The sequence below is a fragment of the Schistocerca nitens genome, chromosome 1 (genome assembly GCF_023898315.1).
Source record: "Schistocerca nitens isolate TAMUIC-IGC-003100 chromosome 1, iqSchNite1.1, whole genome shotgun sequence".
NCBI lineage: Eukaryota > Metazoa > Arthropoda > Insecta > Orthoptera > Acrididae > Schistocerca > Schistocerca nitens.
The window spans coordinates 107,319,698-107,331,985 of NC_064614.1; positions in this window are offsets into that span (position 1 = coordinate 107,319,698).

Consider the following 12,288-nt stretch of genomic DNA (forward strand, 5'->3'; position numbering starts at 1 on the left):
AAACTTTCTTAAGGGTAATATTGGTCTCGCCTAACGTTAAACGTTAGCATTATTTTGACGGCCAGGGTGGCCGAGCGGTTCTAGGCGCTACAGTCTGGAACCGCGCGACCGCTACGGTCGCAGGTTCGAATCCTGCCTCGGGCATGGATGGGTGTGATGTCCTTAGATTAGTTAGGTTTAAGTAGTTCTAAGTTCTAGGGGACTGATGACCTCAGAAGTTAAGTCCCATAGTGCTCAGAGCCATTTGAACCATTTTTTAGCATTATTTTTATCCTGGTTCATTTCTCTGCAAACGTTTTTATATATTTATTTTTAGGAAAGAGCAGAATCTAGACCCACTGAAAGAGAAGTTAATAATGTCAAATTAGGTGAAACACCAAGTGAATACAAACTTTTTCAATGTTACATTAGAGTTGGCGAGATAATATGATGAACCATATCCTAAAAAAATAGAAAAATAGTTGTTTGCGACACGCCTCCTATAAATCATTACTATTTTGAAAGCATTCAGCTAAGTAAAGAAGAAAACGAAAATCCACTACTGCTTTTCATTCTTGTGACTACACTTCACAACAACACATACAGTTTCTTCCTGAGTGTTTTACACCTATTGAACTGTTGTTTATTTATATGCGAAGCTTCAATTCTGTAGTATTCTATTTTTAAGCGTACACGGAAGTTTGAAAACACATGTGGTCGTGCGGTAGCGTTCTCGCTTCCCAAGCCCGTGTTCCCGGGTTCGATTCCCGGCGGGGTCAGGGATTTTCTCTGCCTCGTGATGGCTGGGTGTTGTGTGCTGTTCTTCGGTTAGTTAGGTTTAACTAGTTGTAAGTTCTAGGGGACTTATGAACACAGCAGTTGAGTCCCATAGTGCTCAGAGGCATTTGAACCATTTTTTTGAAAACACATGGTAATTCAGTCCTACAGGAAACCTGGCATTGTTACTTTCTGAATATTGTAATAGCCTTTTTCTTCCTTACGTTTAGCGTTTCTGGTCTCCGATGCAAACTTTAGAAGTCCCATGTTTGCTCTCAAAACTTTTCCAGATACTTTATGATGAAGACAGTGCTAATATACAATAGTACGGAGAACGTAACAAGTAAACAGTTTTGCAGGGTCTATTAATTAGTTTTTTACGCAGGTGTCAGAGTTCATAGCTAGTGCAACAATTCGTGGGAAAAGTTAGAAATAACTCCCTTGTAATTTACAGTTTACAGATTTAACCAAAAACATTACACGGTAACTCAAAACTGTGGTCTCGTTGGTTGAAACTATCTTCCACCTACACTTTGATATTTTAAGATAATAAAGACAATTCTTTGAGACTGGAGACAGACTCAACATGATTAATTTATTTCTTCGATTATATGGTAATGGTTACTTTCAAATATAAAGTTGTGATAATACGACAGGAGTCATAAAGCATTATTTATCACCTTGAAGAAAGCAAGCTACGACCATGGAAGCTGGTGTAACTGTACGTATCCATCTTTCGATGGATTGTATTTCTCCCAGTGACGCCTGTCTTGACTGAAACCTTGGTTTTCGAAGTCTGCAGTTCGGCCGTTTCACCTCGAAAATGGCGACGTCGTAGCTCTGGAAATGCCAGCCGTGCAATTGTTTCTTCACACGAGGAAAGACGGACGAGTAAGTGGGTGCCACGGTAGGAGAATACGGTGATGAGGCAAAACGTGACAGTCTAAGGAAGGGGGACGTGTACAGAATGGGCGGGGCCGCTGTCGTGGAGAAATGGAAGGCCCATCCCTCAACGCTTCATCGCGACGTTCGCCTAAAGACTCGTTAGAGAATTTCACCAGTACGTTCCTGTTACGGTTTACCCCCTTACGAGCATAATCTGTTAGGACCACGCCATGTCAGTCGCGGAAAGCAGCATCACTTCGCCGATGACGGTGGTGAGTCCACATGTTTTCACTGATTGATTTGCTCCATTGTCTCGCCCGCCTCCGTAGCGTAGCGATAGCGTTTCCGCCTATCACGCAGGGGGGCCGGGTTCGATTCCCGGCCGGGGACTGGGTGTTGTGTGTCCTTCATCATCATTTTCATCATCACTGACCCGCAAGTCACCAAAGTGGCGTCAAATCAAAAGGACTTGCAATACGGCGGCCGAACTCCCTCGCATGGGGCCTCCCAACCAACAATGCCATACGCTCATTTCCATTTTCCTTTGTCTCACGGCCATAGTGATAAACCCAACAGTTGTACCTGACGATTAGGCAGCTAAAGAAAACGATGAAGAATGGTTCAGATGGCTCTAAGGACTATGAAACTTAACATCAGAGGTCATCAGTCCCCTAGACTTAGAACTACTTAAACCTAACTAACCTAAGGACATCACATACATCTGTGCCCGAGGCAGGATTACAACCTGCGACCGTCGCAGCAGCGCGGTTCCGGACTGAAGCGCGTAGAGCCGCTCGGCCACAGCGGCCGGCTAATACGTATGACAATCGACCCTTATGGGTGTAAGGAGATACGTACCCAGCTGGCGGCGAACTTTGCCAGTTCAAATTGTTGTGCAATATACTCAAAACCGATCAGTGCCTGATTTTCAATTTTTCCGCTGTTCCCTCTATCGTGATACTTCGGTCTAGGAGCACGACGGCCTGGATGTGTACAGCGCAAACCACTTTGTAAAGTGCGGCGGAGGGGACTGTTTTGTATAACTATGACCTCTCCCTTTTCTGTTCCGGTGACAAATAGTTGCCAGCAAGAACGATTGCCCGTAAGCCTCCGTGTGGGCTCAAATATCTCTAAGCCGGCCGGGGTGGCCGAGCGGTTCTAGGCGCTACAGTCGGGAACTGCGTGACTTCTATGGTCGCAGGTTCGAATCCTGCCTCGGGCATGGATGTGTGTAAGGTTAGTTAGGTTTAAGTAGTTCTACGTTCTAGGCGACTGATGACCTCAGAAGTTAAGTCCCATAGTGCTCAGAGCCATTTGAACCAAATCTCTCTAACGTAATCTTCCTGGTCTTACAGCGAGATATGTGTAGGAAGAAACAATATATCTGTTGACTCTTTTAGGAAGGTACGCCTCAGAATTTTAACAGTAAACTACACCCCAGAACGCCTCTCTTCTAACGTCTGCCACTGGATTTGTCTGAGCATCTCCTTGACACTTTCGCGGTTTCTACACATAACGCGCTGCTCTGCCTTGGATCTTCTTCATTTTGTCTATCAACCCTATCTGGTACTGATCCCATTCTGGCGAGCAATATTCAAGTACTGATGGAACGATGGTTTCGTAACGTTCATTGACTATATTTCCTGAGGACTCTGCCAATGAATCACAGTCTGGCATCTGCCTTTCCTGTAATTAGTTTTACGTAGTCGTTCCATGCCAAATCGCTCCGAACGCATACTCTTAGATGCAAGTGATTTTTCTGCATTCCTGTACTCATACAGTAATGGGTCATTGTCTCTGTGTGTACGCAGTGCGTTACATTTGTTTATGTTGAGGGTCAATTGCTACTCCCTGTATCAAACGTTGATCCTCTGCAGGTCTTCCTCATTCCGAAACAATTTTCTAGCGTTGCGACTTTTCTGTGTACAACATTTTCACCCGCATAATCCGCCCAAACCTCGTGAAACTTCCAACTTCTGTCGTTGTCTGTTGTGTTAATTATATATGTGAAAAGTATGAATATACAACACACCTTTGGTGTACGGCCTGAAGATACTTTTTCGTCTGAATATTACGTACTGAATTGCGGGAGGATCTGCAACGAATTGACGCATGGTAGAGGGAATGGCAATTGAATCTCAAAGTAGACAAGTGTTATATCCTGCGAATACATAGAAAGAAAGATCCTTTATCATTTAACTACAATGTAGCAGGTCAGCAACTGGAAGCAGTTAATTCCATAATCTGGGAGTAGGCATTAGGAGTGATTTAAAATTGAATGACCGTATGAAATTAATCGTCGGTAAAGCAGATGCCAGACTGAGATAGATTGGAAGAATCTTAAGGAAATGCAGGCCGAAAACAAAGGAAGTAGGTTACTGTACACTTGTTCGCCCACTGCTTGAATACTGCTCACCGGTGTGGGATCCGTACCAGATAGGGTTGATAGAAGAGATAGAGAAAATCCAGCGGAGGGCAGCGAGCTTCGTTACAGGATCCTTTAGTAATCGTGAAAGCGCTACTGAGATGAGAGATAAACTGCAGTGGAAGACTCTGCAAGAGAGACGCTCACACGGGCTTTTGTTGAAGTTTCGAGAACATACCTTCACCGAGAAGTCAAGCAGTACATTGCTCCCTCCTATTTATATCTTGCGAAGAGACCATGAGGTTAAAATCAGAGAGATTAGAGCCCACACAGAAGCATACCGACAATCCTTCTTTCCACGAACAATACGAGACTGGAATAGAAGGGAGAACTGATAGAGGTACTCAAGGTATCGTCCGCCACACACCGTCAGGTGGCTTGCGGAGTATGGATGTAGATGAACTTTCATATTTTCGAAGTGGTAGTTAATTGTATAACTACCGTTAGTGTATAGTGTAACTATTTTAAAACAAAATGCTGTTTTGTCGAAAGTTTACATTTTGAGACCTGCCCGTGCGCAAAATGTAGGTTGATTCTTTCAGTGAAAACACAGCAAGGAGCCCTATTGATAATGCTATTTACTTTTCTGTCCATTTTGATGCGAACAGCCATCTGAAGATGAACCTGTCTGCTCGAGGCCTGTTACGCTGCTGTTCACTTAAATAAACAGCATTATCAGAAGTGGCTGGTTCCTGTCCTTTTCATTGAAAGAATCAATCTATATTTTAAAATTTCATTTCAGTGCCGAGAACTCTTAAATAGTATTTAGCATATGATCTGAAGCTCACGCCAGCAGACTCATAAAATGCCTTTTTAAATAAGATATAAGAGGTAACTAATAAGGACCACTCAAGTATTAGATAAATTGCCATCTTAATAACAGTTTGTGGATGCTGCTAATTTGTTTCCAGCCCCTGGACTGCTCCTAAGCTCTCTGCCGCTTCTGTTAATGGAGTTCTGGATAATCTGTAGTCAGCAGTTAGACGACGCGGAGTGCATTCTAGCGTAACGTACAAGTTATTTCTGAGAGACGTCTGGCTCAAACTCATCAGAACTTCCTCCAGCAAGTATTTCTTCGTCTCCGTCGTAACGCAGTGAATTTATGACAATGTTTTAACCCACACGTGTCTGTCAGCCACTTGGTTTCAGTTACGAGAACAAGTTAATCGAAGTCGCAAGTAAGCATAATAAAGCAAAATTTCCAAAACGCCTTTATTTCGAGCCAGTATGATTGTGCCGACAAAAACGAACACAATACAGTAACAGTTTTCATTCAGGTTCTTGGCATTTGTAATGTGGAGAGCAGTCGAGGCTGTCAGACTGACGTACAATTCAGAGGGCAATCGTTACAGTACAAATGGTTCAAATGGCTCTGAGCACTACGGGACTTAATATCTTAGGTCATCAGTCCCCTAGAACTTTACTTAAACCTAACTAACCTAAGGACAGCACACACATCCATGCCCGAGGCAGGATTCGAACCTGCGACCGTAGCAGTCCCGCGGTTCCAGACTGCAGCGTTATAGTACAGTCTTCATTTACAATATCTGAGCATATCTTACGATGGCTGTTAGACTTTGAAATGTCTGGACAAGCCGGAGAAACCCGCAGTGGTTGAGCATCGTCTCAGTTTGGGACACAATGTCGATTGCAAAAATACCAAAAGTTTTTCATCGACATGTTTACACTGGGATAATGCGATTCAAGAAGCATTGGAAATTCGCAGCGCGACGAATCGTGCCAACGGACTCCAGCTTAGCCTAGCGTGGGATCCAGCGCTGGCAATATTAAAGTCACATCGTGTATAGAGGGAAACTGTTGGTCATACAACGGACGGCGCTTCGGTGGCGACTTAAACATTCAGAGGACCGGTCGGGGGTATTGTGACACGCCAGCTCGGACGCGTATTTCGCAACGCGTTTTCTGACAGAAGACTATGGGGTGGCCGACTTCAGCGCACAGTAATAACGGCGGCCTTTTACGCCGAAGCCCTTGGTTCACCATCCGGCAGGTGACGCAGCTGTGCTTACCGTTACAGTTAGGAATTTTTCGTTATTGGTCACCAATTATCCTTCCTTCACGCTTGCGCGTTTCCTACTTAGAGTGGCATAAATAAGACGCTTCAGTCGTAACTCAGCAGTGTGTTCTTCACACCTGAAGATGAAGGTCAGTTACGCCGATGAAATTTTGGGGCAATTGCGCAACGACACCCGAACTCTCCACGGAGAAACATTTCTACAATTGGACGGTAGAGAAAGCCTGAAGCAACACTTTCCAAGACATGTTCGGAGAACTGCAGCAAAAGTAGAACAGGTAATATTGTTAGCGTGTGGGTGCTATTCTGTCATTCTGCGCAACGGATTAATCTGAGATGTACCCTTTACCCTGTGGCTCCTGCAAGATGCAATTTCCACCCCCACACTACTACAGAAATCAGACAGACGCTCCTAAAATTCTAAAGAGAAATGCCTGAAAAACTTTCAGCAATAAATATCTTCTGGAGTCGCCCGCTGTAAGGAAATGACACAAAAATTCACAAAATTTCTTACGTAACTAATGGGATACTTGGGCACTAGAGTAGTGCTAGTTAGTGTAAGACAAACATGAAACTAACGAAAATTATTATTTTCTTTGCAAAAATTCTGAGAAACCACAATGGCACTTTTAGTTATGAACTGAACAAGTTATTTCCGGTTTCTTTTCGGATTGTGAAATTACCTCTCAAGGATAGGATTCGCTAATGAAATTTCTATACAAAGTTTAAGATTGTTATTGACTTGGCAGAGTGGCTGAGAGCCGTCCCTACTCAACTTGAATAATTATCTGTTAGAATGTTGCTAGGTATGGTCGAGGCTGTCGCGTGTGAAATTCAGTGAAGAGTACTATTGTGGAGGAAATATGGGGCTCGCAAGAGCTGTAGCGCACAATACCGTGAGCTGCTGACAAATAAGATAACTCTCGTTCTATATGGATTGACCTTCGCCAATCAAACTCTCCCTACGCCTTGATGAAGTCAAGGACTCCTATTCGCCTCTAGTCTAACTATTGGCGTGGTACACTGGTCAGATAACCAGTCCACCACGATGCCACTCAAAAATTCGCTCGCAGGCGTAACTATAACTCTGTACGTTCACACCGCACAATAAGTGTGGCGGCCAATGCAGTGAACAACGCTTAATCACAAGGACTCAATACAGAGTCACACTCCGATTCTCCCTCGACAGAGGTGCTCTCCCAGTGGTTCAAATGGCTCTGAGCACTATGGGACTCAACTGCTGTGGTCATCAGTCCCCTAGAACTTAGAACTACTTAAACCTAACTAACCTAAGGACATCACACACATCCATGCCCGAGGCAGAATTCGAACCTGCGACCGTAGCAGTGCTCTCCCAGTGAAGTACTGTGGAGAGACTTGTTCCTCGCTGTTTGAGTACACGTACGAGCGCACACGCTCTCGTTACGTGTTCTCGCTCAAAGAGCGACAACGGAATGGTCCCTCTCCACGCCAGACATGAAGGAGTATATCTTTCGGTCTCTTCCATTACTCCTTCAGCTCAAGGCGTCAGGAATATCGTCTCCAAATCAGCATTGCTCTTCTAAAACGGGAGAATGACGTTTCTTTTAAGGCGACCAATCCGGAAATATGTAGCATCAGCGTTTGGCGTTTGCTGTCTCCCTGTGAAAACCTCTGAAACTGTGTGCTATGTTTGTAAAGAATGCATAGGCTGGGCGTTCCCACACAATGTAGCGGAATTTGCTTTTAAGCCGAACACAGGGTCGTTCTCCCTTTCACTCTGGCAAACGCTGTCTGCAGTACGGGCGGTCGCCGGCTGACGTAGATAGGTTACTCGTCCTCTGAAGGGACCGGCCTCCTGGTGTGCAGTTTGCCTCTCCCGAACTAAAAGCTGTTGTGACTGTCATGTCTTGAATGTGTGTGTGTGCACGCCAGCCTCGAGTACTTCAATCTCGGTGCGCACTTGCGATTTACTAGTTATTTGCATATCGTTTACATGAATTCATACAACATTGACTTTATCTTATCGAGTTTGGGTTCGAATGAAACGTCTTGATGTGCGGAATATGATTGTGAGGGCGGAATATGTAAGCAATGAAGGCCAGGAGACCATGATGTCTTACAATACCATCAACCACCTTAGCAATATAAATTGTGAAACAAATATGTCTCCACAGAAGCTATAGCCCCTGGCAACGTAATTCTTCAGTCTGTCTTTCCAGATAAGTTTTAGGCTCACCATTGCCTCAGCCATTCCTGCATTTCTGCAGAACCCAAACCGATCTTCTCCCCGGTGGGCTACTACCAGTATCTGCATGATCGAGCTGTCCACTGGTGTACAGCCGGTTCGTACTGTCCAACGGGCACAATATTTCGGCTATCAAACATATCGCCATCGTCAGGTGCGCTGACGAACTGAGATCCTGAAGGCGCGCGGCCGGCTAATATCCCCCGCCCCCGCGAGGAGCTACCTCTGCGGTCCACACCCGTAAACACGCCTCGGCGGTCGCGGAGACTGCGATCTTCTGTTTCACTACAGCACGCCATGTGCCATTGGTTCCCAGTTAGTTCATCTCCGCACCTCAGTGACTTTCCCCTGCCACGCCGCAGCCATCCTTAGAACTGTGTGCACATGTGCTCTGTCAAGCCTTTTGTGTGACTGCGATGATGTATTCCGCCACCAAGGGCGCTATTGTGTAGAATCATGCTTTACTTAATGCTCGTATGGACAAGGCTGGGTTTATGCGTCGCGAGATGAGATATTCTTAGCATTTAGCTGTCGCACACCTGCGAGTTTTGTGGCGGATCCTGGAAGCGGCTGAATGCTTGCTTCCCGGAGGCGGACTCCACTGAGAGACTGCGTAGGTGGTGGTCCTCATTCCCGGAAACGCGTGTGCCTCTGCTCTGGTCGCTAATTCCAGCTGAGCACGCAGCCCGGGCTCTTAGTGCCGACCGCGTGTAATCACATTTGGTGGTCACTCCAGTCCTAACTGACGTCCCGTTGCGAATCTTCCGAGAGACGATAGCGCGCATTCGGGCGTTTGCCCTTTCTCTGTCGTGAATTTTGTAATCCGGTGTCCAGTGGCTGAGTGCTTGCGTGTCGCACTTCAAACCCACTGATCCAGAATTCCATGTTTCGCGGAAGACATTTGACACAGCCCAACGCTGTCGTTTCGTGGATACAATATGAGCTTGCGGTTTACTGGGCCTGCTCTGTGATTGATTCTGAACTCATTCGTAGATGTTGCACAACTCACAAAAGACACGAGAAAGTAAGCAGAAGTAATTAACATTGAACTGTTGTAGGATTTTGGAATATGCAGGGCCATTATACATGATTAATTCATTTTAATAGTTATATATTTTTCGAAGTATTACAAGTACAAATATGACTGATGCATGAATAGGACCGTAAACTCACGGAGTTTGCATTGTACTACCACTTAGCGGTACGAGTGCAATGTTTTGCACACCTGCTTAGCCGGGTGGCAACGTGCTCGCTTCCCATGCAAGCGGTCCCGGTTTCGATTCCCGGCCGGGCCGGAGATTTTCTCCGCTCGAGGATTGGGTGTAGTGTTGTCCCCATCATCATTTCATCCTCGTCAACGGCGGACAAGTCTCCCAATGTGGCGTCGACTGAAATAAGACTTGTACTTGGCGGCCGAACTTCCCCGGATGAGGCCTCCCGGCCAACGATGCCAAAAGCTCATTTCATTTTGCAGTGTCTTGACAAAATGTCGACAGAGCGAGAAAGTAGATCATGTATACTGGATGTAGTCGTAGAGAGGGCGAGAGGAAGTTTCGTACTCAGTTAAAAAAGCGCTAGCGCAAGCTACGAACTCGGACAACAGCAACAATCTGTATTTAGATTGCTTTTCAGACCGTACCGTCTGCGTCTCGTGCAACAGTTACAAGCGGACTATTATGAACCGCGCCATCAGTTTTGTATCACAATGAAGGACGCGTTTGAGGATAACCAACATTTCACCTCCAGCTTGATATTCAGCGATGGAGCAATCTTCCGTTTATCCGGAAAGGTTAATCGCCACAGTATGAGAGTGTCAGGCACTGAAAACCCTCATGCAGGTGTGGGGTATGAACGAGATTCGACGAAGTTTAATATTTTCTGCGCAATGTCGCACACGAAGCTATAAACGCAACTTTTCTTCCATGAGAAGAGTATGACGGATACGTCCTACCTTGATATGTTTCCACAACTGACTGATGATTTTGAGCCTTTCCTCTTCCCACCCGCCAAGATGCTCCTGTCATTGGAGCAACGATATGCGACGCTACCTATACGATGAACTTCCACATCGCTGGATTGTATGCAGTGCTGAGTGAGAATGATGTGGCTCTGTTCGCCTAACGCAACTCCTTGTGATATTTTCCTGTGGAGTACATTAAGGGTCGTGTTTAAGCACCGCCACTGCTACGAACACTGGAGCAGCTCAAATAACACATTAATGCCGCCGCGACGACAATTGTCGGGATGTTGCTACTTGCCCTGTTATTCATTTATTCCAAACTTGTATGTCCATCTCCTCCTCTTCCGTCTAATTCCATCTCCTCCTCTACCTCTCTTCGTCAGTCTTCTCCACCCCCTCTCTCTGCCGATCTCCTCCGCCCCCTCATCCTGTCCATCTTCACCCTTTCCTTTTCGTGTCCAGCTCCTCGTCTCTTCCCTCTCTGTCCTCCTCCTCTTCCCTTGCTTTGCCCATCTTCTTCTCCTCCTCTGGCTCTGTATCTCCTCCTGCACTATCCGTGTGCCTGCCCCTTCTTCCCTCTGTCAATCTCTTGCTCTTTCCTTTCTTTGTCCATCTCCTCCACTCCTTTATCCATTTGCCCCTGCCCTCTCTCTGTCCATTACCCCCTCCCGTATCTCTGTCCAGCTCCTGCTCTTGTCTGTGCCTATATCCTCCTCACCTCTTGCTATCTGTCCATCTGCTCCTACTATCTTCGTCTAGCTCCTCCTTCCCCCTGATTGTCTGTCCCTCTCCCCCTCCTATCTGTGCCTATCTCCTTCTTCCCCCTTGCTGTCTGTCCATACCCTTGTCCTCCCTTCTCTCTATATACACTACTGGACGTACCTGCAAAATTACTAGGGCTGTTCAGAAAGTAACCTCCGGTTGATTTAAAAAAATACACCAAGTTAAATAAAAATATTTTAATATATACATCTTACAACTACATCTTTGCACTATTTTTCTACATAGTCTCCATAGCGATTGAGGCACTTATCGTATCTCTTCACAAGCTTTGAAATTCCTTCTACATAAAAATCACCCGCTTGTGCCTGGAGCCAGCCTGTGACCGCATCTTTGAGCTCTTCGTCGTCATCAAACCGCTGTGACCCGAGCCATTTCTTCAAATGCATGAAGAGGTGATAATCACTTGGCGCCAGGTCTGCGCTGTAAGGTGGATGGTTGATAACGTCCCACTTGAAGGAGTCAAGAAGGGCCGTTGTTCTGCGAGCAGAGTGAGGACGGGCGTTATCGTGCAAAAAAACGATACCGGAAGTCAGCATACCACGGCGTTTGTTCTGTATAGCCCGTCGTAACTTTTTTATTGTTTCACAGTACACGTCTTGATTAATGGTCGTACCACGTTCCATGAATTCAACCAACAACACCCCTTTGGCATCCCAAAACACCGTTGCCATCAGTTTTCTGGCAGAAAAATCTTGCGAGGCTTTTCTTGGTTTGGTAGGCGAATTTGAATGTGCCCACATCTTTGATTGTTCTTTTGTCTCAGGGTTCACGTACTTAATCCAGGTTTCGTCACCGGTCACGATTCTGTTTAACAATGGTTCTCCTTCGTCCTCATAACGTGACAGAAAGTCTAATGCAGAGGCCATTCTTTGAGTTTTGTGGTGGTCGGTAAGAATTTTGGGCACCCATCGTGCACAGAACTTACGGTAACCCAATCTTGCTGTCACTATCTCGTACAAGAGAGTCTTAGAAATCTGTGGAAAACCAGTAGACAACTCCAACATTGAGAAACGTCGATTTTCACGAACTTTTGCATCAACTGTCTGAACGAGTTCGTCAGTCACCAATGATGGTCTACCACTCCTCTCTTCATCATGAACGTTTTCTCGTCCACTTTTAAATAAACGTACCCATTCACGGACAACTCCTTCACTCATAACTCTTGGTCCGTACACGGCACAAAGCTCACGATGAATAGCTGCTGCAGAATATCCTTT